The sequence below is a fragment of the Podarcis liolepis genome (genome assembly GCF_965112155.1).
Source record: "Podarcis liolepis genome assembly, chromosome: 1".
NCBI classification, from domain to species: Eukaryota; Metazoa; Chordata; class Lepidosauria; order Squamata; family Lacertidae; genus Podarcis; species Podarcis liolepis.
This window is the reverse complement of record NC_139554.1, coordinates 54657337-54679863: the sequence shown is the minus strand read 5'-3', so window position 1 is coordinate 54679863 and position 22527 is coordinate 54657337. Positions and strand designations below refer to the sequence as shown.

Here is a 22527-nt window from a genome sequence, read left to right as displayed (position 1 = left end):
AATCATTTTCCCCTGTTAAAAAAAGCACTCTAATCGTACTCATTAGCAACAAGATTTAAATAAGTAATTGGTGTTTTCACTTTGTGACCTTGAAGGAGAGCACAGCTTTCATGTACTTTGCATTCATTATTGCTAACAGAGTTCAGGGTCATCTGGCTTCTCCACCTCCACCCCCCACTTTTCTTTTTTAAACCCACTTTTTATAGGGATACTTCTGTCCACTGTGATCTGTGTCAGAAATCTCATTTACAAGAAGCCAGCCGAGCTCAAAATTGTTCTGCCTGCTCTAAATGTACAGTTTAAACCTTTTCAGCTCTGGAGATTTGGCCCATTTTATGGCTTAATAAAGATCAGCAAATAAAATGAATCTGGGGTCTCAGCACAGTTGCTTGTGGATTCCTGCCAACATCACATATCCAATCATTCAATTAGTGTTAATAGCACTGTTTGCTTAGAATCTTATATACACAATAGGAGGGAAAGTTTTAGGTCATAATGTATTGGCAGAGGTTTAGGGACAAGCTTCACAGCATCATATATCTTCTATATGGCTGACAAGAGCTATTACCTCATTGATCTAAGCAGCATCAAATTTATCCTTATTTAAAACAACGTGCAAACAAGCATTTCCAATGTGTCCACATAATAACTGCCACAAAAGATTTTTTCCCCCTCTGGTATATTCAAAAGCTGCCCTACTTTTCTGGATTACATGATAACAAAATAGTACAACCACTGTTTTGTTTTTGGAACATTTTGTATAAAATGTCTGAGCTTTGTAGACAAATCAAATAAAGTCACTGTTTCCACACAAGATTCTTAGGGTGGAATTCAACCGTGAACTAGTACAAATGTTCTACCTGCACAAGCATATCAGCTTGCCAGATGGAAAAATTCCCCCTCTGCTCCTCAACTGTTGTAGGGGTCTCCCACCCACCCCGAGCCAATTTCAGGGGTGTGGGGAGAGGGGGGTAAAGCTTCATTGTGCAAGTGAAAACTCTTGTGAAGAGCTTCTACTGACTGGGTTCATTAGGTGAATCCCACCAGTTCTACTGGTGGTAATTTGTACTCTCGGCATAGCACTGATGCAAACTGTACATAGTACTGATATACCCTAAGGGTCTAACCAGATATGCCATTTTTCTCACCTATAGCCCTGGTGGTCTTGCCTATTTGATCATAAAGAACTGGTACAGCACCACCACAATCCCTGCAGTTAGATTCACAGTCATAGAGCTCAGTTTGTCTGGTCTTTTACTCTATCCTAAACAAACAAACAAACAAACAAAAAACCACCCACTATGCCTAGTCTGTGCAATAAGTTTTATTTCCAAGGCGATGCACTTCTGTCTTTCAGGAGATGAATCTTCTGGACTGTACTTGCTTTTTGATGTTAGGTTGGTTTGAATATTTTCAGTTGCCAGAAATCAAGAATGTACCTGGATCTGTGTGGTGTATGTATGTGCTTATTCTACTCTTGATTGTCCTTAAATAGTCATATTTTGAACTTTTGGATCAATATCTGTTATACGACTAGTCCCAGGGTATCATCAAAAGTCAGCCAGAGGTTATTTCTCCTTAAATTCTAAACCTATTCCAACTGGATTTGATATACTGATGGCAGTTCAGATGTTTCAATTGATGTAAAATGTTTCAGAAAGTTGGTTATTTATTTATTTAAACTGCTTATGTGCTGCTGCCTTTCAGGGCAAAGCCCTCCTGAGGCAGTCTACAAAAGATCATTAAAACCTTTAAAAAACAAAACAAAACAAAAACACACACAATAAAGTAACGAAAAACAGCAGCAGTTTAAAAACCCAGCTCAAAACATTTTAAACAGGACAGTTTGAAGCACATATGTTTTAAAAGTCCATTTGGTACTGTATAATTTTAGAAGAAAGAAAGAAAGAAAGAAAGAAAGAAAGAAAGAAAGAAAGAAAGAAAGAAAGAAAGAATCTACAAAATGTTCCAAGCAATCTGATGAATATTGGCTCAGGAAATAGGAGAGGTTTTTCACGAGTTCTCCGTAGGGGAATTCCATAAAGAATAAAACAGCTCTGAGTTGTTGCAAGCTTTTTCCCTCTCAAAAGTTCCATTTTATTTCATGCTAACATTAAGCTCTGTAATGCCTTAGAAGTAGAATGTGAGAAATGTAAAGAGAAATAAGGCTTCTGTCTTTAATCTGTGGTATTTACTGTTTGGGATATATCTGGGCTGCCTGAATAACTGTATAGAACTCCATAGAACACAAATATAGAATGTATTATAAGCAGCCTGTAGTATTCATATTCATATCTCTATCTGCATAATCGTATACACACCTACTCAAACATGAGCTCCATTGTGTATTGGATTGCAGCCTTAAACCGTTACAGTGGTACCTCGGGTTAAGTACTTAATTCATTCTAGAGGTCTGTACTTAACCTGAAACTGTTCTTAAGCTGAAGCACCACTTTAGCTAATGGGGCCTCCTGCTGCTGCCGCGCTGCCAGAGCAGGATTTCTGTTCTTATCCTGAAGCAAAGTTCTTAACCCAAAGCACTATTTCTGGGTTAGCGGAGTCTGTAACCTGAAGCGTATGTAACCTGAAGCGTATGTAAGCCGAGGTACCACTGTATATTGAAACATGACAATTGAATTTAATATTGTTTTCGACCTGGTATAAGGCAGGGGCAGCCAAGATTCTGCTCTCCAGATGTTGTTGGGCAACTCCTTTAACTCTAGACATTGTTGGGAGATGATGGGAGTTGTAGTCCAGTAACATCTGGAGGGCACCATGTTGTCTACCACTGGTATAACTTTTTTCCGAATAGTTGAGGTACTCTGTTGCAACATGTAGCAGAAGAATGAGTGAGCAGTTGACTTTTTAAAATGGTGAACTTTCCATTCTACTTATTTGTACTCTATCGTTCGTTTGTTTTTTCATATTATTTCTCTAGAAAGAATTTTTAAAAAACATTTGTTTTGTTTTTTCACTTGGTCAATAGCACGTTGTTGTTTTTGGGGAGTATCATCACAGTCAACATGCTCCCCACCTCCTAGGGTGATGCAGACAAATCTGTATTACTTGCCTTTTTCTGTGACTAGAAAAATGTCAAGATGCCTTTGTTCTAGTCACGGAAGTGGCTGCTGCAATCAGCTGTGTGTCCCTGCTTCAGACACACAGAAAACCAAGGAGAAAATCCATCAAAATGTTATGTCAGTACCAGCTCTCTACTTCATTGCTTATGCTAATTATTATATTTAGCCCACTTGAAAGTAGATCACGGTTATTTCCATCCCATTTTCTTTCAAGCTGTATACTTAAGGTTGGGGTGTTCATTTAATTTTGTAGATCAATAAAATTTCAGTGTCCCTGGATGACATAGGAGATTATTATTCTGCTTTGATATATTTTATTTTAAGGATTTTCTTAGATAGTAAATATTTAATGCATATTTAATCTATGTGTGCTTAGATAGGCTTGTGATGAAAAATACAGAAAGCAATACACTGAATTAAATCAAGACACCAATCTATGCATTTCCAAATGAACACAAACTAGTTAACAAACAGAAGGGATGCATCCTATAATATATTTTCCCCTAATAAATAAACAGGACATTTAAATATATCATTTATTTCAAAAAGTTACACAAGGTATTCATTTTAGGAGTTGCTTCCATGTATGTTTAATTTGTTTTTAAGAAATCAATCATAGCATGGTTACCTATAATAAAGGATTGAGGTAGAAAAGAGGTTATTTTGGGATTGAAGCAACAAAAATCTATCCAACTGTAGTTTCCCATCTTGAATTTAACAGGGCTGAGTGAATCTCACGTGTGGGGCATGTTAGAAAATACAGAGAACTACAATGTGCATAATAAAGCTCTGTTTCTGCACTAATGTCCTCATCCAGTAATCCATACTTGAAAGCAAGCTCATGAACATAGATTTGCAATGAGAAATCGAGTCCCCGATTTAGTGGCAGAAGCTGTTAGTTCACCAGTGAATTGCCTCATAAGTTGCTGCTGTTGCCATGTCAACCTGGGGGTTGTGCCAGGCTGTTTCAATCCAGTCTGCTTCAACCTTGGGTCTCCATATGTTGTTGGACTGCAACTTCCATCATTCCTGACCATGAAACAAGATGGGACTTGCAGTCCAACAACCTCTGGTACCCAAGGTTGAAGAACTCTGTTTTAGATCCAATGCAATGTGGTAGGTCATAGTCCTCATTTGGTGTTTTCTGTTGAGTAGAATGATACTGATGACTAAATGGGTGATATGCTAACAACCTCCTTGCCAAATTCTAGGCAACTCACTAGCTTGCGAGTTTTAGAATCAGAATGTCAATAAGCCTCTACTTGGGTGTTGGACAACTGGTTTGGTTCACCCCCAGAAACTGATGGTTCTGAAGGGGTTTCTAGCAAACAGTGACAGTGGCTTGGCTGAAGACTTTTAAGTTATAGCACTGTGGCAACTCCCTTGCATGCTTTATTCATGTCATCCCTGGCTCAAAGAGCCTTCCCCTACCTCTGTTGACCACAACTCCCACCAGTCCCACCCAGTATGTCTGCCTATTTAAGAGAAGAAATAGTCTCCAGGTGGCTTAGGAATTGCAGTTGTAAGACTGCTTCTGAAAACGTTCTCTAATCCCGACATGTTACATAATTATCAACACTCATTTGTAAGCAAGGTCCTTAAGTGTACCATGGCAGCGCAACACCAGGGATTCTTGGATGACGCTGATGATCTGGAACTCTTCCAGTTAAGCTTTTAGCCTGCTTTGGGGAATGAACCTGCCTCGGGCCAACTATTGTTTGAATCACCCTGTATGGTTTTTCACGCCCATAAAGCATGGTATTATTTTGGATCTCCTGCCAGGGTTGGTAACTGGGGACACCACTTTGAGATGGCTCAGTCAACCTGATGAGATGATTCAAGTGATGGTCTTAGGCATTTCTGCTCCTTTCCTCATGGGGAGCTGCATGCTTCTGTCTTGTCTCCCATATTATTTGATATAGAAAAACCTCTGGTAGTGTGCTAACCAAGTCATCCTTTAGGCACGCACAACCTAGTCACCATTAACTATCCTACAAAAATGTCAAGGTTAGGTTCCTGCAATGAGTTTGATGTAAGGCTGCATGGTAGGCTCATCTGGAAACTGCAACTGGTTCAGAATGTAGCAGTCAGACTCTTAGCTGAAGCCACAAAGAATGTTTTATTCCCGTACTTTGAAACCTACGTCAGCATTCACTTCTTTCTGGGCACCAATCTGGGCACAAAGAGAGTGTGTGGGAGAGAACAAGCTGGAAGGTTAAGTAAAATGACCCGTACTTGTATTAAAGCACAATAAAGTGTGTATTGTTAGCATACAACAGTTTCCAGCCCTGCTTCCTAATACAAAGAACAGCACAGAAATGAACTTTAAAATGAAATTTATCAAATAAAATTAAGACTGCAATCCTTAGCGCTCATTGAAATAGCAGGGGACTTTATGGCCTGTTTTTACATGAAGACAGCCTGACATTTTTTTTCCAAATGTGGCAAGATGGAGTTGGGCCACGAAGAAGCCATTTCTAGCCATGAAGAAATGTTGGAGGCCCAGAAAGGGTTCATAGCTCCCCAATGATGAAATTTCCCCCAGTTGGAGGTATGTTTATTCTACTTGCTGGCATCCTTTGTCCCCTACTGAAAATACATCTGTTCCATTTGACCTGTTGTGCTGACAGTGCTTTTGTTTGTTGTTTTGTGTCTATGCATTCTGCTGCCACTGGTTATTCTTATTTTTTTATTAGATTTATATACAGGGCAATTCACAAGATAAAAGTACAGGATAAAAGCACAAAATAAATAGTTAAAAACAATACCCCCACAAGCACATTTAAGGGTCATAGAATATTAATCAGCAGGAGGCTTGGTTGAAGAAGATACTGTTGTTTTCATGTTTTTTCATTGCCAAGTTCTCACTGCTCTGAGAACTTTTATAGAAGGGTGGGGGAGTCTACAAATGTAACAAATGATAATGGTGATGATGATTCAAGATGATGACATATATTTTCTCCCTATCAAATGCTTGTAAATGGAGGCCTTGCTTTGAGCACCTCACCATTAAAACATAGGACTGAACACTGGGCCTTTTCACTGACAACTGCTCAGACCTCTCAACTCAAAGGCGTTCTCAAAATGGAGGACATAAAAAATAAATAAGCCCCCAAACATTCAAAATATCAAAGAAAATGCACACTAAAGGGAGAATGAAACAAAGAGCTACAAGCCATACTAGTCCACAGACACAGTAGAGGCGGATAGTCCTTGATCCTTCTGCCACATGCAGTCTTGGAGAAATGCCACGGCACTGTAATTATCTCTCCTCCAGCTTTAACTACAACTGGGAGTCCCAGCTATTCATTATGAGGTGATGATGACAGCTCCAGGAGGGCAGGCAGTAACTGACTTGCTGAAAATCACACTGAATATATAGGGTGGGATTCAACATCTCACACTTCCAGTCCTTCTATCTATGCAAGCATTTCAGCTAGCCACCCTCCACTCCTCCTCCTGCACACTGTTGACTTACTGGTACAGGAAAGAGTTTTGCTGAAGCATCAGCCATATCCTAGGACATGGGGGTGGGGGAGGTTTCCACCCAGATGTTACTGGACTACAACTCCCATTGTTCCTTTCAATTGGCTACACTGGCTTTAGGAACTGAAGTCCAACAACACCTGCAGGGCCTCAGATTCCCCATCGCAGTCCTATGCCTTCTCACGTGACGTGTAGCTTGAGCCATTCGATTCCATCATCCCAGACAGTTTGCATGCATCTTTTATGCTCCTTCTCATTGCATGAAATACAGTGTGATACATACTTTTCAAATTAACAGGCAGGTTGCTATTGCTGGGATAAGAACTGCCTTGCTGCATCAGATCAAGAGGCCAGCTGGCACTCTACAGTAAGCAGAGATCAAAGAAAGTCACACAGGTATGAAACAAGGGAGGCAGACATTTCCTGCTCTAGTCTCTAGGATCTGGTAATATGTACGAGGTACACTTCCTCAGAACAGGAAGGATTCACTTTTAGCTAGTGCAGTTAGCAGCCGTTAATAGACATTTCAAAGCAAACAACTATGATCACAGCTTGTGGCAATGAGTTCCATAAATTAATGCATTTTCTTTGTCCAAATCTACAGTATCTTTAACAAAACAAAATAAGAAATTGAGCTGCAAGAACTGCACACAGTATTCTAAAGTGGTCCTAGATTTATATGGGAGTATTAACTTACTTCCTTTAAAAAAATAATAAAAAAATCAGTCCTTCTCCTAATAAAGTCGCCTTTCCCCCCCTGATGCCACACACTGAGCTGATATCCTAAAGTGACTTCAAGCTCTCTTTCCTGAGTTGCTGCAGCCAATTTGCACCCCATCATCATTTGTATGAAGTTCAGCATTTTTGTTCCACTTTTCACTTTGGGTGGGGAAATAGATATAACTATCTTCCTGGGTCTCTTAGCAGGCTGTGGGAACGGAGGTGAGAGAGAATCAAAGGCTCCTATTTTCTGTGATAACATATTTTATCCTCTGCTTTTTGTACTTCTAACCATGGAAGGCAAAAAAAACCCCAACAAAAAACAAACTTACAGTAACTTTCTCTTCTAATATTCTACTTTAGGGTCCCCACCACCACCACCATCTTGATAGTAGCTTTCCTTTCCTCTCCTTCTCACACAGCCTGTAAAGCTTCTCTCTTAGCAGGTATTAAAAGTCACATTAATGAAATATGAAGAAGGCAAGCCAGTTTGTCAAATGTTTCCAAAAGCACCCTGAGAAATAATTTTGTCTAAAATTGATATTCTGTATGCTGGGGTAGCTAGCATAGTGTTGACTGGGAGCCTGAGTGCAGCAGCCTGTGTAAGGTACTGGGTTGGCCACTCCTGCTATATGCACCTACATGGGAGTAAGTCCCACTGAAATTAGTGCTAGGAAGAGCTGAATATTACCTAGCTTCAAGTGAAAGGTGTTCTTCCCTTATTTATTTATTTATTTATTTATTTATTTATTTATTTATTTAATATTTTTATTAAACAATTTTAACAAAACAAATTATCAATCAAAATAACCCATTACATTCCCCCCCTCCCCCCCTTCCCTCCCTCTCCCACCCCCTAAGGACTTCCCTCAGCTCCCCTCTCTGATTTGTTTGTGCATTTTATTCTCTGCATGTTAGAAATTGTACATTGCCTTTTCTGTCATATATCTACTAACAAATTTGTGGATGTTTATTCAAAACCTGCCAAGGCGTCCAAATCATTTTGTTTTGTTTTTTAGATAGTTTGTAAAAAGTTCCCATTCTTCCTTGAAGTCACGGTTGTCCTTCTCACATAATTTATATGTCAACTTTGCCAACTCCGCATAACTCATCAGTTTTTCTTCCCCTTGTTCTTTTGTTGGGGTTTCCTCATTCTTCCATCCTTGTGCTAACAAGACTTCTGCAGCTGTTGTTGCATACATAAATAAATTCTTTGTTTTTCTTGGCAGGTCTCATCGTAAAATCCCTAGCAAAAATGCTTCTGGCTTCTTTACAAATGTCATTTTAAACATTTTTTCCAATTCATTATATATCATCTCCCCAAATTTTTTAACTTCTCTACATTCCCACTACATATGATACAAAGTACCTTCTTCTTCTTTACATTTCCAACATATATTTGACCCGGTTTTGTACATTTTTGCCATTTGTACTGGTGTAATATACCATCTATACATCATTTTCATAGAATTTTCTTTCAAGAGAACAATCTGTAAATTTCAAATCCACCTTCCACAACTTTTCCCAATCCTCAAATTGTATATGTCCTATATCTTGTGCCCATTTGATCATAACTGATTTGACCTCCTCATCTTTTATTTCCCATTCTAGAAGAATACTACAGTATATGCTTTCTTCAGCAGCTTCACTTCTTCTTCTATAACCTCCTTTTGAAATCTGGAGGTCATGTAGCTAAACCCTTTTTTATTATCTTCCTTGTACATATCATATAATTGTCTATTATGTAGCCAACTCTGAAAATGGTCTTTAATTTCTCCATAATCTTTTAATTTCCATTTCCCTTCTTGGGCTCTCAGTAAATCTCTGTATGTAGGCCACTTCCCCCTTTTCCCAGCCACTTTGAATAACGAAGCTTCGATTGGTGATAGCCACCAGGGTGTTTGTTGTTCTATTAAATCTTTGTACCTCTCCCACACCCTCCATCCCCACAGTACTTTAAATAACATTTACAAATTATGGTTGGACCATTCTAAAGATCCATCTAGTCTGGCATTCTGTTCCCAGTGACCAACCAGATGCCTATGGGTAGGCTTCAGGCTGGACTTGAGTGCAGTATCTCTCTCCCACTCATGTTCTCCAGCAACTGATATTCAGAGGCCTGCTGCCTAGTAACCACTGATAGCCTTATTTCTCATTAATTTCTCTAATCCCCTTTTAAAGCTGTCCAAGCTGGTGGCCATCACTACATCTTGTGATGCTGAATCCCATAATTTAACTATGTTCTGGTGTGAAGAAATACTTCCTTTCATCAGTCCTGAATTGACCTTCATTGGAAGACTGTGTTCTAATATTATGCGAATATTATGCTACTTTCAGTACTCTTTGACTAATTTTACAAATCTCTATCATGTCCTCTTTCAAAAGCCACAAGATACTTGGATGGTGATATACTGGTGGTCTTCAAGGCTTCTTGGGTTGTTTTCCACTTATTTTTTTCAGACAGGAACATTTTTATAAGGTGTGTTTGGGCTGTACTCATCTTGAAAATGTGCTAGACAGCCCTCATTATAACATCACAATACAAATAGCAAATGTATCCAAGAACAGAGTACTTAAGGGGCCAGGGAAACCATACAGGATCCCTAGAGTTTTCAGAGACTGAACTGCAAATTTGGAGGCTCAACCTTACTGATGACAATGTATACATTTTATTACAACAGGGAAGGTCAAATGAACAATTCTTATCTTTTGGATTGTGTTCCATGGCACCAACATTCAGCAGGCAAGAAAACGACTAGGCTTCATTTGCCCAGGCGAGATCTGGGGACTGGAATGTGTGCAAGGGCTGGTAAGCAGCTGATTTTCCCTATGACAAAGGTGTTCCCAATCAACCAGGAAAAAAATAATTATTTCATTAAAGGATTCTACCCCAAAGTGCAAAGGTACATTATGGTATGTCGGCAGTTAATGCTGTTCAGTTGACAGGTGTAAAATAACAAAGCCAAAACACACATCAATGGGAAAAGTAAACTATCATATTTATAAGATCAGATTCCTCTGTGTTGAACAAGAAGAGAGGTACAAAAACCTGCCTTTCAATGTTAATTGCCTAAAATACCCTCCCAACCAGCTGAAGAAAGCTGCATCCTCCATCTATTACTAGCAACAAAAGACAACAGAGTAAGCAATGACTCCAGTTAACCCACAAGTCACTGGTTCTGTTTCAAAGCCTCACTTGCTTTCTGTTCCTCTGGCCACTGCTGCTTAGCAACCTCAACAGTGCTTTCATAGTCTATATTTATTCTAGAGGGATTTCATTCCCCCCCCCCCTCCACTTCTTTTTCTTTGTGAAAGTCTATAACAGAGATTATTATTTTTTTCAAAGAAAAGGAAAAAGGCTTGTTTTTCATCTCTTAACTGGACATCCCAATGTCCTCTTTTTGTAATAAAATAAATACAATCAGATTGTGCTTGGCCAATAAAAGAAGTGCTGGGCATCTTCTATTTACTTGGGATTAGAACCACATCTCACACACCCCCTCCAGCCTTTGGCACCCATATTAGGAGTGTGCTTGGGCTTTGAATTCCTTATCTACAAATCACGGTCCCTTGTGGAAATGGACATGGGTCTTTTGTCAAACTCTCTGTTTGAACAGATAGCTCCTGAAGAAATCTTTTCATTGTCTTGGGAAATATCCTGTGCTCTACTTCACTAACGCTTTCAAGTAGTCGTGCAGTTTCTGAGTAGTTGGCATTGGAGGAGAGAGGGGGAGAGATTGTGCCGCATCACTGACTCACCGGCAGATCTTGCATCATGCAGAGTGGAGAGAAATGATATTCAGAGACCAGTTTTCACTCTGTCTACGCAACAAAAGGCACAGGTTTTTCAATAGGTTTGTGGTTTGTTGTTTTGTTTTTTTGAAGGGAGGGGGAACACAGTGGTAGAGGCAAATTGAAATGAGAGGAATTTCTCTTGCTTCACTGACCTGGGGGGAAACTAGGAAGATGGCACATGGCAAATATATATATATATATATTGAGTGTGGGGAAAGTACACAATCCGAGTGTCTCTTTGTTTCCACACTCTTTTTCATGCATTTTTCTCTATATAACTTTGTCCAGTCTTTATTTATAGCAGGGATAGTCAACCTTTTTATACCTACTGCCCACTAATGGATCTTTCTTGATGGTAACATTTCTTACCGCCCACCAGTGCTCAATAGAAGGAGGATTCAGCTTGTGCTGTAGAACCCCCTACTGCCCCCCTAGAATCCTGAAATGCCCACTAGTGGGCGGTAGGGACCAGGTTGAGAACCCCTGATTTATAGGATGGGCACCAGGACAGCACAGCTATTGCTCTATCATCATAAGATATGGGGGAATGGAAGACATGGAAAAGCAGGGTAAGAACCTGATAACTACATGAACTCCTGTCCACTTAAAAGGATCATTATGTGATCTTGAAACCAGAGTTGTAACTCCAAATGTCAGAGAGCCCTGCCACTGGGAGCGTAAGTGGAGACACTGTTTATTTATTTGCTCTGTCTCACTCACTGGATCATCACCTTGTCATGGTGAGTTGGACTTACACATCACTTGGGAAGACAGAAGAACTAATGCCAGTGTCCTGGAAGAAGCAAAGATCGCCAGTGTCAAAGCAATGATTCTTCAACATCAACTTCGTTGGACTGGTCATTTGTGAGGATGCCTGATTATTGTCTTCCAAAGCAACTACTCTAATCTGAACTTTAAAAAATGGAAAGCGTAATGCTGGTGATCAACAAAAGAGGTTCAAAGACTCTCTCAAGGCAAATATTAAAAAATATAGTATAAACACTGACAAATGGGAAACACTGGCCTGTGAGCACTCCAATCAGAGAACAGCCTTTACCAAAGGTGTCATGGATTTTGAAGACGTTTGAGCACAAGACGAAAGGGAGAAATGGGGGGCCACTAGGGGGCGCATTGGAAGATGGCTGACAATACCATCTCTCTGACCCACATGGGGTAATTAAGAGGCTGTTATGGGAGTAGGCAGCCTCCCTTGTTGCCCCAAGGAAATGGGGAACACTGCCCTTGCCTGCTGTGCCCATAAATCACCCCCTAATTCAAAAGAAGGGGGTGAGGGCCCTAGGCAGAATGCCCCTGTGTGGACCTCGGCTCTCCTGGACGCTGTCTCTGATCGCGCACTAGCGGCAGCAATTTGGAATAATTAATTACAAAAGAAGCAAATGCACATATTTCAAGTGAAGAAGGGGAGTGAAGTCTGCTAATTTAAGTGACCTCTGCAAAATAAGACAACAGGTTGGAGAAACAGGACTATTTTACGATGAAGATACACCAAAGGCTGGGTATGTTGACAACGGGACTGAATGGGGGGGGGGAACCTTTTTTACTTTCCTTCTATGTGATTTACAAGAACCCCTCCTCATTAGAATCGTCGGTTGAACTGACCCAAGCAGGATGATCAAGGTCTGTGTGGAGATAAACTTTAACCAAAAGTATGCTTTATGGAGATCGAGAAGCAATAAGAGCTTTTGGAATGGCGCAGCAATTAATTCGGAGTCGCCATCTTGCCAAAGGATTTATAGCCGAGAGAAGGAACGGACTTGTTTTCAGACTGCATTCCTGGTGAATCTCCTCAGAGGTTTTGAGAAAGGAGGCAGATTGGTGAAGATTAATGACACTAAGACTGTTTTGATGTATGGAAGTGATGTTACATGGAAAACGTCTGGATATGGCTACTGGATAAAAAATAATAATATCCACGCAGGATTACAAACTGTCTAACCAGCTTGTGGAGACTATCAGAGGTCACAAAGAGAAAGGAAAAATATATGAAAATAACAACAAGAGATGTGGAAAAACAAGAAGAAAGGACTGGATAGTACTGTGAACATCATAAGGTTAGATCTGTGGACATTAAAACAGCAGTAAGAAGCAAGAAGCTGATTGGATCCCCTTCAGAACTTGAAATATGGGTACCCCCAACAAAAATTTAAATTTCGGCTGTGTAATTTGGAATTTATGTAATTTGGTTTGATTTGATGTGATTGGTAGGTTAATAAAAAATTATTCTTAAAATAAAAAAAAGACGAAAGGGAGAAATATGCTAAGAGGAAGTCACGCTTGGCAAACCCTCACTGTGATCAATTCCCGCCCACAAACCTATGTCCCCACTGTGGTTAAGATCATGTTCATGGTAGACAATCTTACTTGGCTATGAGTGATCACCAAAGAAGAAGAAGAAGATTTGCTCTGTGTATCAGATGCTTTTTCATACAAAATGCTCAAGGCAGCTTACAACATTTAATTGAAAACAATTAACATGCTCAATTCAAATGCTAAGTATACAAATCCAGGGCTATAAAATACTGGAAGAAACAAGCTATTTCATAATAAAACCCAGAAAAACAGAACAAAACCCATTTAAAAAATATAATTGAAAACCAAACTAGAAATGCTTTTTCAGTCACTGGCAGTATTCCAGCAACGAAGAAAACTGACTAGTCTCCCTCAGGGAGGTTGTTTTATAACGTAACAAGGTAGGAGTGCCCTACCTTGTACAGTCACTCACACACTGCACACTATGTGTAAAAGTATTGCAGAGTCACCCCTCTGGCAGATCTAAATTGGTAGACCTAGTGTCCATTTACTGGTGGAGCTACATCAAGAAAACACCTTTCCACTCACTTTGGAGACTCTCAGTCCTTTCCCTGGCTCCTTTCACTTCATCCAGTCCTTAATTAATTTCATTACTTCTAGAAGCAATTTTACAGTGCCTTCCTCAATGCATCCCTCATCCCCCCAAAAGCCAGGTTAACAGTACTGGACTTCAGCGTTGTCATATATTACTTTCCATTTCCCTTCACCAAAATGGGTATAACAACACTATGTTATTTTGCAGGGCTTCTATGATCCACAGTTGTTTAGCCACAATCCTGCCCCCTGCAGTATGGATGCGATAATGATGAGCTTTATTTGCATTGGCATTAAGAGAATAATTTTCAAAAGATTTACAAACTCAGAAGAAAACCTTTGTTTTTGTTTCTAATCCCAAGTTTAAAAGATCACAAGCCCCTACCTTTGCTACTACCTGTTGTTGAGTTGACACACTATTCCTCAATCACTGCTACACTAAAATGCTGGATACCTGCTTTGGTTTCAATGGGGCAGCAATCACTTCTCCACTAGGAAAGACTAGAAGAAAAGGATTAGCAATAAGCCAAGAGTCTAGATAATGGAAGTTCCACTTGAGCTTTCTCTTTGTCTAATTGGTTAGCTCTGCTTTCCTAAATGTTAGTCACTGCTATGGCTTCATTCGTTGGTTCAAAACCACTGAAAGGTGGGAGTAGGCTAGTTTATCACACACACAAAAAGGAATTTGGCCTCATATCTTAGGTTCTACAAATGGTAGAAACACTCCTTTTTAATGAAAGCTGGGAGTTGGGGAATTATGGTTCATCGAAGATTCTGAATTAGAGAAATGTGAGTGATCTCTTGCTTTGGTGTGCATTGGCAGGATGCGCTGGCTGCATTATGTGGCTGTACAGTATTTAATTCAATGGTCCAAATCCTACTTAGTACTTCATATTAAGGCTAACAGTGTGCGTTAGTCATAATGAAGCAACTAACTAGAAAATCATTTCTTGTTTATCTCAACTTTCCACAATAGATTAGTATTCATTCTGAAGAACAAAGGAACAGGGAGGCTTTCCCCACTGTATGTACATGCATATGATAATATATTACCCAATTCACACGTGAGAGAGGTGAGCTTTATGATCAATCTGGGATAATGCTGCTGAATAAATTGAAAGCTAAGCATGCATGAACAGGTTTAGTTGTTTTGTTTTTACCACATATGGTTATTAATGTGCTTCATTGCATAATGTAGAAAATGGGGTTAGTACCAAGCCAGATATTTAAAATAAAATGGAAGAAAGCAAGAGTCAAATTAGAATAATAGCTGATACAATAGCTGAAATTAAGATGCATGAAACAAGGCTGATCTTATGGGGTCAGGGAAAGCCTGGGCAAAAAGATAAGTCTTCCCAAGACATTTGAAGTAAATGACAATTGGTGCTTGATGCATGACAGAGGGAACGGCATTCCACAGTATGAGGTCAACAGCAGAAAATACCAGTTTTGGGGTCACTGACCTATGATTTTCTGTAGGGTACTGAGCCACAAGTAGAATTTCCACAGATTATCTATGTGAGCTTACAGATCTACACAGGGGCAGGTGATCTTTCAGGTAACCCAGTCTCAAATTTCTCATGACTTTAGGTTATGAAGACCTTGAGTATGGCTTGATGACTGACCATAAGGCAATGCAGTTGCCTCAGCTTAAGTGCAATGTTTGTGTGTTCAGGTGCTCCACTCAACAACCAGGCCACAGCAATATGTAACCAGCTGCATCTTTTGGATCAAGCCTGTGGAAAGCCCCAAACAAGAGGGTGTTTCCTTTTACTGCTGCTGTTGCCCCCAAAACAGGGAAAGGAGAATTCAGGTACTGTCTTCCCCTTCTCCTGCTCTCCACTGCAGCCACAGTAGCACTCATAGCAGCAGTGGGAAAGAGATCTGCTATTCCTTCCTCCTCTCTTGTTTCTCAGTTTTCTCACATGGAGAAAATATTTACTTATTTACTTATTTATTTATTTATTTATTTATTTACTTACTTATTTATTTATTTATTATCATTATCATTATCATTATTAGAATTTATATATCACCCTATAACCAAAGGTCTCAAGGCAGTTCACAGAACAGAATGAGGTTTTGGGGAGAAATCTAGAATTTTGAGACTCAGAATGGCAGTAGCTCTGTATATACAAGGGTACTGCCAATTATCCTACCCTTGATTAAAGGAGTTAGAAACTCCTTTCAGATACACAATGAACATCTATGAAGTAAACACTGTACTCTCTATACTCTCCTGAAGTATTCCTGCTCTGAACACCATGCAATGCATAGAAACTGAAATGTGGAATATATGTTTGGGGAGGGGAACCATGATCAAAGCGACATTCATTCACATTTAAATTCAAACTAAGATGTACAGTGACAATGACATCATTTTATTATTATTATACAGCCTTTTTCCATACAGGGAGGTTACCACAGTAGTGGATCATAACAGCTCCCCATTTCTCTTCCTGCTGTTAGGATTGTGCATTTCCCCCCATTAAAAATTCCTGATGGACTCAGCACATTTGCCAGACCTGTTCTACACTAGAGGTTGGTTCAGGAAAACATTAACCTACGGCTGCTAAGAGCAAGGAAATCAATACTGTAAACACATAACGTAATCCCCACAAAGGATGCAGCTAATATCACATGTAAATAATGAGGAAACCTTCATCTATACAGGTGTATGGACCTTCTCCCCTCCCTCTGCTGCCATCTGTTCAGTACGATTGGTGGCAGATGCTTTATTGATGAAACCGCTCTGAGTTTCATCTGTGAGCAAACCGTGACTGGTGGGGTTTTTCCCCCGCCCCTGCATCTTTCCCATAACTATAGGTTTTCTGATGGTTTGAAATTTAAGTCTTGCCATTCTGCAGTTGTCCCAGCTGGTTTTGGCTTATATAAGAGCTCAGCTACAGCGCTGCTGAGCAAATTCAAAGAGGTTAGTCTGCTTTCTGGGGCTTAGGAGATAAGCTGCACAATTGTTCAGAGTTCATGGTGTTAACTTTCATGTATAGAATGTGTGGTGGGCGCTTTAACTCAATTAACTAATTGAGTCCGTACTTCAGTGTCCCAGGGTCAGGGACCATCCCTTTCCCCCTATCTGTCTGTCTGTTTCTTCTCCTTACAATGAAGCCTAGCCTAGCAATGCCTTTCTAAGTAGTCATTGATTAACAGCAGCAGCAACAACCATAATAAATCCAGTGCAAAAGAAAAGCAATGGCAATGGAAGTAGACTTGTATTTTGGGTCTTCAGCAAGAGAAGTTTATTAGCATATGCAAATACGTTTCCACATAAAGACAAGGGCTTGGAGCCAAGTCCAGTGCATCAGCTGGGAGATACATGGGGGGGGGGATTGTGCACAGAAGCACTGTTCTCCTATTAAGAAAGTTCGGAATGGGGGGAGCACTAGTGATTTGGGCTCCATTTTTGTGCCCCTTCCCCCCCACCGCAAGACCAAATAGGTCATCAATATTGGCCAGAGTATTGGGCAGCACAGGTGGCTGATGGGAGTGAAGGGAAAGTGCATAAACTGAGATTAGATGTTGAAAGGCAAATTGGTAAGTCACACAGTGGTTGCTGGGATAGTGCAGGTGTTCAGCACAGGAATGCTTGACTGTGCCATTACCTCTGCTTGAGTTGCTGAAAGGAGAATTGAGGCAGTCACAGTTCATCTCAAATAGCCCTTTCACCTCAGTCCTGCTCACATTTGCTACTTCCAACAATAACAGAAGAATCCCAGATGTGTGTTTCCTTGAGCAGAAAATTACACACACACACACACACATTTCTTTTTCTTCAAGGGCTGGTACTCAGATTTACTAACTACATGGTACCTGCTCAGAAGTTTGAAATTGCTACATTTCCTCCATAGCTGACACAGAGAATTAGTAATGTTGTGTACAACTGAATGATCATAGGCTTCAGAGAACTTCCCTGCCCGTAAACACACAGACTGAGGTTTCTGTCATCTGAATTCACATTCAGTGACAGGACTAGACTAGACTAGAAAAACTACCCTTCACTGGTTAGGACGTGAGAGGTTTACAAAATACCATTCAATGGGTTCAATAATAATAAAAAACGTTTACAATCTTAACCATTATTTTAAATAATGGTTTTAAATTCATGCCATCACAGCACTACAGCAGAAGGCAACACCCATGACCGAAAACACATCCACCTCTTCCAAAAGCCCTGAGGAAGAGGAAAATCCACAGATGGGTTGCCACCACCAAGAAAGCTCTGCCCTGAATCACTAGTCAATGAGGTTCACCATCAGAAAAACAGCCTGCTACAAACGTGCCATGTAGGGAAAGATGGGTCTCTACTGACTTGGGATGGTGTTGCATGCCAGTATGTTTTTCTGTTGGATTGTGGCTATTATCACAATTAATGGTTACTTTAAGAATTGAGGCACATCTATGCTATTAAAAGACCTGGACATTCACAATGGGTTTCTGAGATGGACTGCTAAAATTCACATTAATAGGTTGGAGAGAAGACACAACTTTTTTTTTGCTTCTTGGGGTTTTCTCACTCCTGCTATGCTTGTCTTTGTACGACACTGTGAAGTTCACTAGTGAAAGGGGGAGCAATGAGTGAGGAGTATTAAGGAGTGGTTTGTGGTCCAGCATGTTTAACCTAGTGAATTTATGGGACAGCTTTGCACCTGTCTTACTAACTCCTCAGTTCTGACTAGCTGATTTGAAAACAAGTAAGAGGAAGAAACAAAGAAAAATAATTTCACAAAATAAAATGTCAGATTTTCCAACACATTATGGCAATATTTATGTATTCTCTGTTTCACTTATAACAGGATCTTTAGAGAAATCCATCCTATCATCATCATCATATATGCCTCCATTTTATTTTTATTGTTTTTGCCTTCTTTCAGCAGCTTTCTGCATTCCAACAGGATCTCTAATCCTAGAAACTCAAAAACTGAGCTCACATTGACAACCACAAAGAATCACTGTCGCAAGAGCTAAAATCACCAAGAATGATAATTCAGGTGGTGGAAACTGCACGAATTAAGAGGTTTTTGTATTACATTTTTTAACCACCATGATCCTAAAGCTCTCTTTATATACAGTACTACACATCCTTATAATTTAAAAATAAGTGTTATAAAAAATTAGCCTTCATTTGAAAATAAGTCATAAACAAGAGGGTTCATTTAAGCCTGCACTGAATGTTCCCCCTCCCCAACTGCTAAACACAGTTGGATAAAAATGTAGGACTTCTTTTTTAAAAAAAGAAGCAGATTGTGCATTCCTAGCAGAGATGAGCCTGGTGCTGTTACCACCACCAGAACTTCAATTGCTGAAGAGTCGCACAACTATGAAGCAAAATGAAATAGCCGCTTCATCTTCTTGTGCCATTTCAAAATGTGCCATATTCCTGTCCAGCCAGAAACTCCATGGGGCTTACTTCCAATTCTGTTCACACACAGGATTTGTCTGCAAAACTGGACTTCCGCTATCTTCTTCTGAAGTTGTGGTAAAAGGCTCTGAAGCCAAAAAAATCTCACTCAAGGATTCACTGTATGATCATAAACATTCCTTCACAAAGAACATTCCTAGACACTGCATTTTTTGCAAAGCAAAAATGGATTTCACATAAATAGTTAAGAGATGGAAAATAAACCTACCAGAATACCTAGTCCATCTTCTGCCCTTCTCCGTTCCTGGACAATAATGCAGGTGCTCTAGTGGTTAGTCTATCTGCTTGAGTTACACAGACAAAGGACTTCTTTCTTGGGGCCAGCAAAATAGAAGCCAACCCTCTTGTTACAAACTGCCAGTCTTTCTTCATAGTCTCAATCTGTTTAAAATATGAAGAGAATATTTCATTCAGTATTACGTGGGCAGCAGGGACACTGAATGACTGCTGCATTCATTCAAGAAAAGAGGAAGCTGCTATGGAACCCATAGCAGAGCCCCCTCGTGACAAGCGACCTCAATAGCTGTGGTGGCCTTTCAATCAGTGAGATAGCTCTTCACAAGTAAAACCTACCGAAAGGAGGTGGGAGTCAAACAGAACTCAATGGTCTGCAACTCATGGTTTACCAGGAGAAACCTGTCGTCTGAGTATGAGAAATATAGAGGCCATGGAGCTTCTGAGAAAAAAATGGGGGTGCAAAATGACTGCAATTTTTGTCTCATTAAACCCAGCTTGCAGTCGTCTTACTGAAAACTCGAGATGGACAGATCAGCTTAGGTCTGTCCTGTTTCATTTTTGCTGGCACTAACAAATAGGCCTGCTCTGTGTTTGAAGCTTGGAACTGATTTTGGAAAGTTTGCATTTAAACTGCATGCATTATTAACTGCATAATTGTACACATTTCACCCCAAATTCAGATTGTTCAATGGAGAATGACTTCTGTTCCCACCATGGAACTTCCCTTCCCTCTCCTCTCCCCACGTGCCCCTGGAGGGGAGAGAGGGAGGGAAAGTTCCACTGCATGATTGCAAGTTGTCCAGAGGGAACAATGACTTTGTCAGATGCAACCCATAATTTTGAGAGCAATTTTTGCACACCAAAATGGCATTGCAAACTCTGACTGGGTGTTGCATTTCCAACTGCAAGCAAATTCTGGCCCATTGGACTGAGTCAATTTGCTGTAAAAAGCCTACCAAATTCCCCCTCCATCCTTATTGGGAACTGCTTTATTATTTTCAAAGGAGAAAAGTTGTCATGGCAGATCATTGGTGCCCATCTAATCTGAACTGAGCTAGCTTCATACATGGGATTCTCTAACATAGACTCTTCTCTGGGTCTCAAAAAACTCTAGTGGTTTTAGGGTAATGTTAAACCAACACCAATAATGGAAGAAATATGACTTTCATTAATATGACTTCTGAATTCTCTGTGTCTATAGTATCCAAATGGATATGACCAGACCTACTCCCATTAAAGTCTGTAGAACAAATGTCACAGCATAATTTTCTCAAGACAAGTAATAGTTTTTTAACAGCTTGTCCAATAGAGGGCAACAGTAGACACATAATTCTGAAAATTCCACCAGTCTATAAGTAGAAATACAACAGTGCTGAAGGTATTGAATTTTTTGTTTTACACACAGCATCTTATGGGAGTCGCAATGCTGGGGCATGGTCCCAACTGGTCCCTTCATGTTGGCAGTAGGACTGGATTACTACTGCTTTACCAGTTGTCCCACACAAGAATATTACTTGATTCCAATGGTGTGAGACAAAGGTGAGGTATTGTGGCATATCTGACACCCAAAAGCCCAAGAATCCTGATGTAGGGTCGTAGTTCAGTGAAACATCATCTGTTTTTTTCTATACTCTGACTCTGACTTTGTCAGATGCCAGACAAGGGGAGGCTTAGGGACATGAAGGTCCTTATGCCAATCTTGTATGTTTGAGCCTTGTAGAGACATAACAGTTATATCCTAATTGTCATTAAACTTTGAGCAAATTAAAGGGGTTTCAGTATTTTATAGAAATTAATATGGGGATGCTTTATATACCATAGGCTGTAACAAAAACTGCTTCTTTACATCAGTGCAGTTGGTGAAGATCCATAGGATTGATCTGTAATACACTTAGGCTTTCCCCTCACACTATATACGCAGTAACTGCTTTACTGTGGAGCACAGTGCACATCTATATAAGAGTAAAATAGGGATTTTAGTGGTGGTAAAATACAAACATATTGCTATAAAAAATACTTTCCCCCACCATTCTCATGTTGTGTCTGAAGATCCTAAACCAAATTAAACATCACCTTAACCACTAGCCTGGTTCCATTTAACTTTTGGAAGAAACTGAGCTAATAATGTGGTCAGATGAGCAGTTTATGGATGTGTATAAAGGACTGTGGCCTTTTAAAACCTCCTAAAAATAAAGCATCACCAAACATGACTAGGTCAGTTTCAGTAGGTCTTCAACAACAGTAGCATCAAGGTTTCATTTAGAAATATACATGATGAACTTTCCTCTTTCAGTGCAAGGGAGAGGTGAAGCAGAAGCCATTAAGAAAACAAAACTTAGATCTTGGTCACTGCAATGTTGCACTACAAACAGCACAGAATACTGCTCTTACACAAAAGAAATGACAGGCTAAGGGGCTGGAAGAAATAAAAACGGTTTGAGAAATGGTCTATAAATACTATAAAAATTTGCAGGGTGCTTAAGAGCTAAAAAGGTTGTATTCAACTAAGTCTTGCCCAGTGTAAACCCATTAAAATTAATGAGCCTAAGTTACCTATGACCATTAACTTCAATGGAATTTAATACCACACTAAGGTGAACGGTGCATCAGGGCAAGCATTTTGGCTTGCCAGACCAACTGATTCCCCCTCTTCTCCCCTTCACACTATTCCAGGGGATCTCATGGCCCCTCTAGAGCCAATTCAGGAGGTGTAAAGATGGGGGGGGGGAATCCCCATTGTGCAAGGGGAAGCCCTTGTGACAGCTGAATCCCGCCCAGCATCTCCATATGCCTGAACATCTTTCTGTGTCATTTTGCTTCAGTAGTCTGAGCAAAGTAATCAAAGTATTTATGCAATGAATTCAGCCATTTGTCCCGGTTGATGTGTTTTCATGAAATGATCAGTTA

General features: G+C 40.0%; 1 protein-coding gene across 6 annotated transcripts in view; it reads right to left on the bottom strand.

Annotated features, from left to right (window-relative positions):
• The window catches only part of LRRC4C (leucine rich repeat containing 4C), a 614900-nt gene that overhangs the window by 77245 nt on the left and 515128 nt on the right, over positions 1–22527 (bottom strand). For 3 of the 6 annotated variants that reach the window (XM_083464159.1, XM_083464160.1, XM_083464157.1), the window contains one exon: positions 19592–19764. The exons of the other annotated variants lie outside the window; for them this stretch is intronic. The gene's annotated coding sequence lies outside the window, so the exon portion shown is untranslated. The remainder of the gene's footprint in view (positions 1–19591; positions 19765–22527) is intronic. 6 annotated transcript variants of the gene reach the window in all.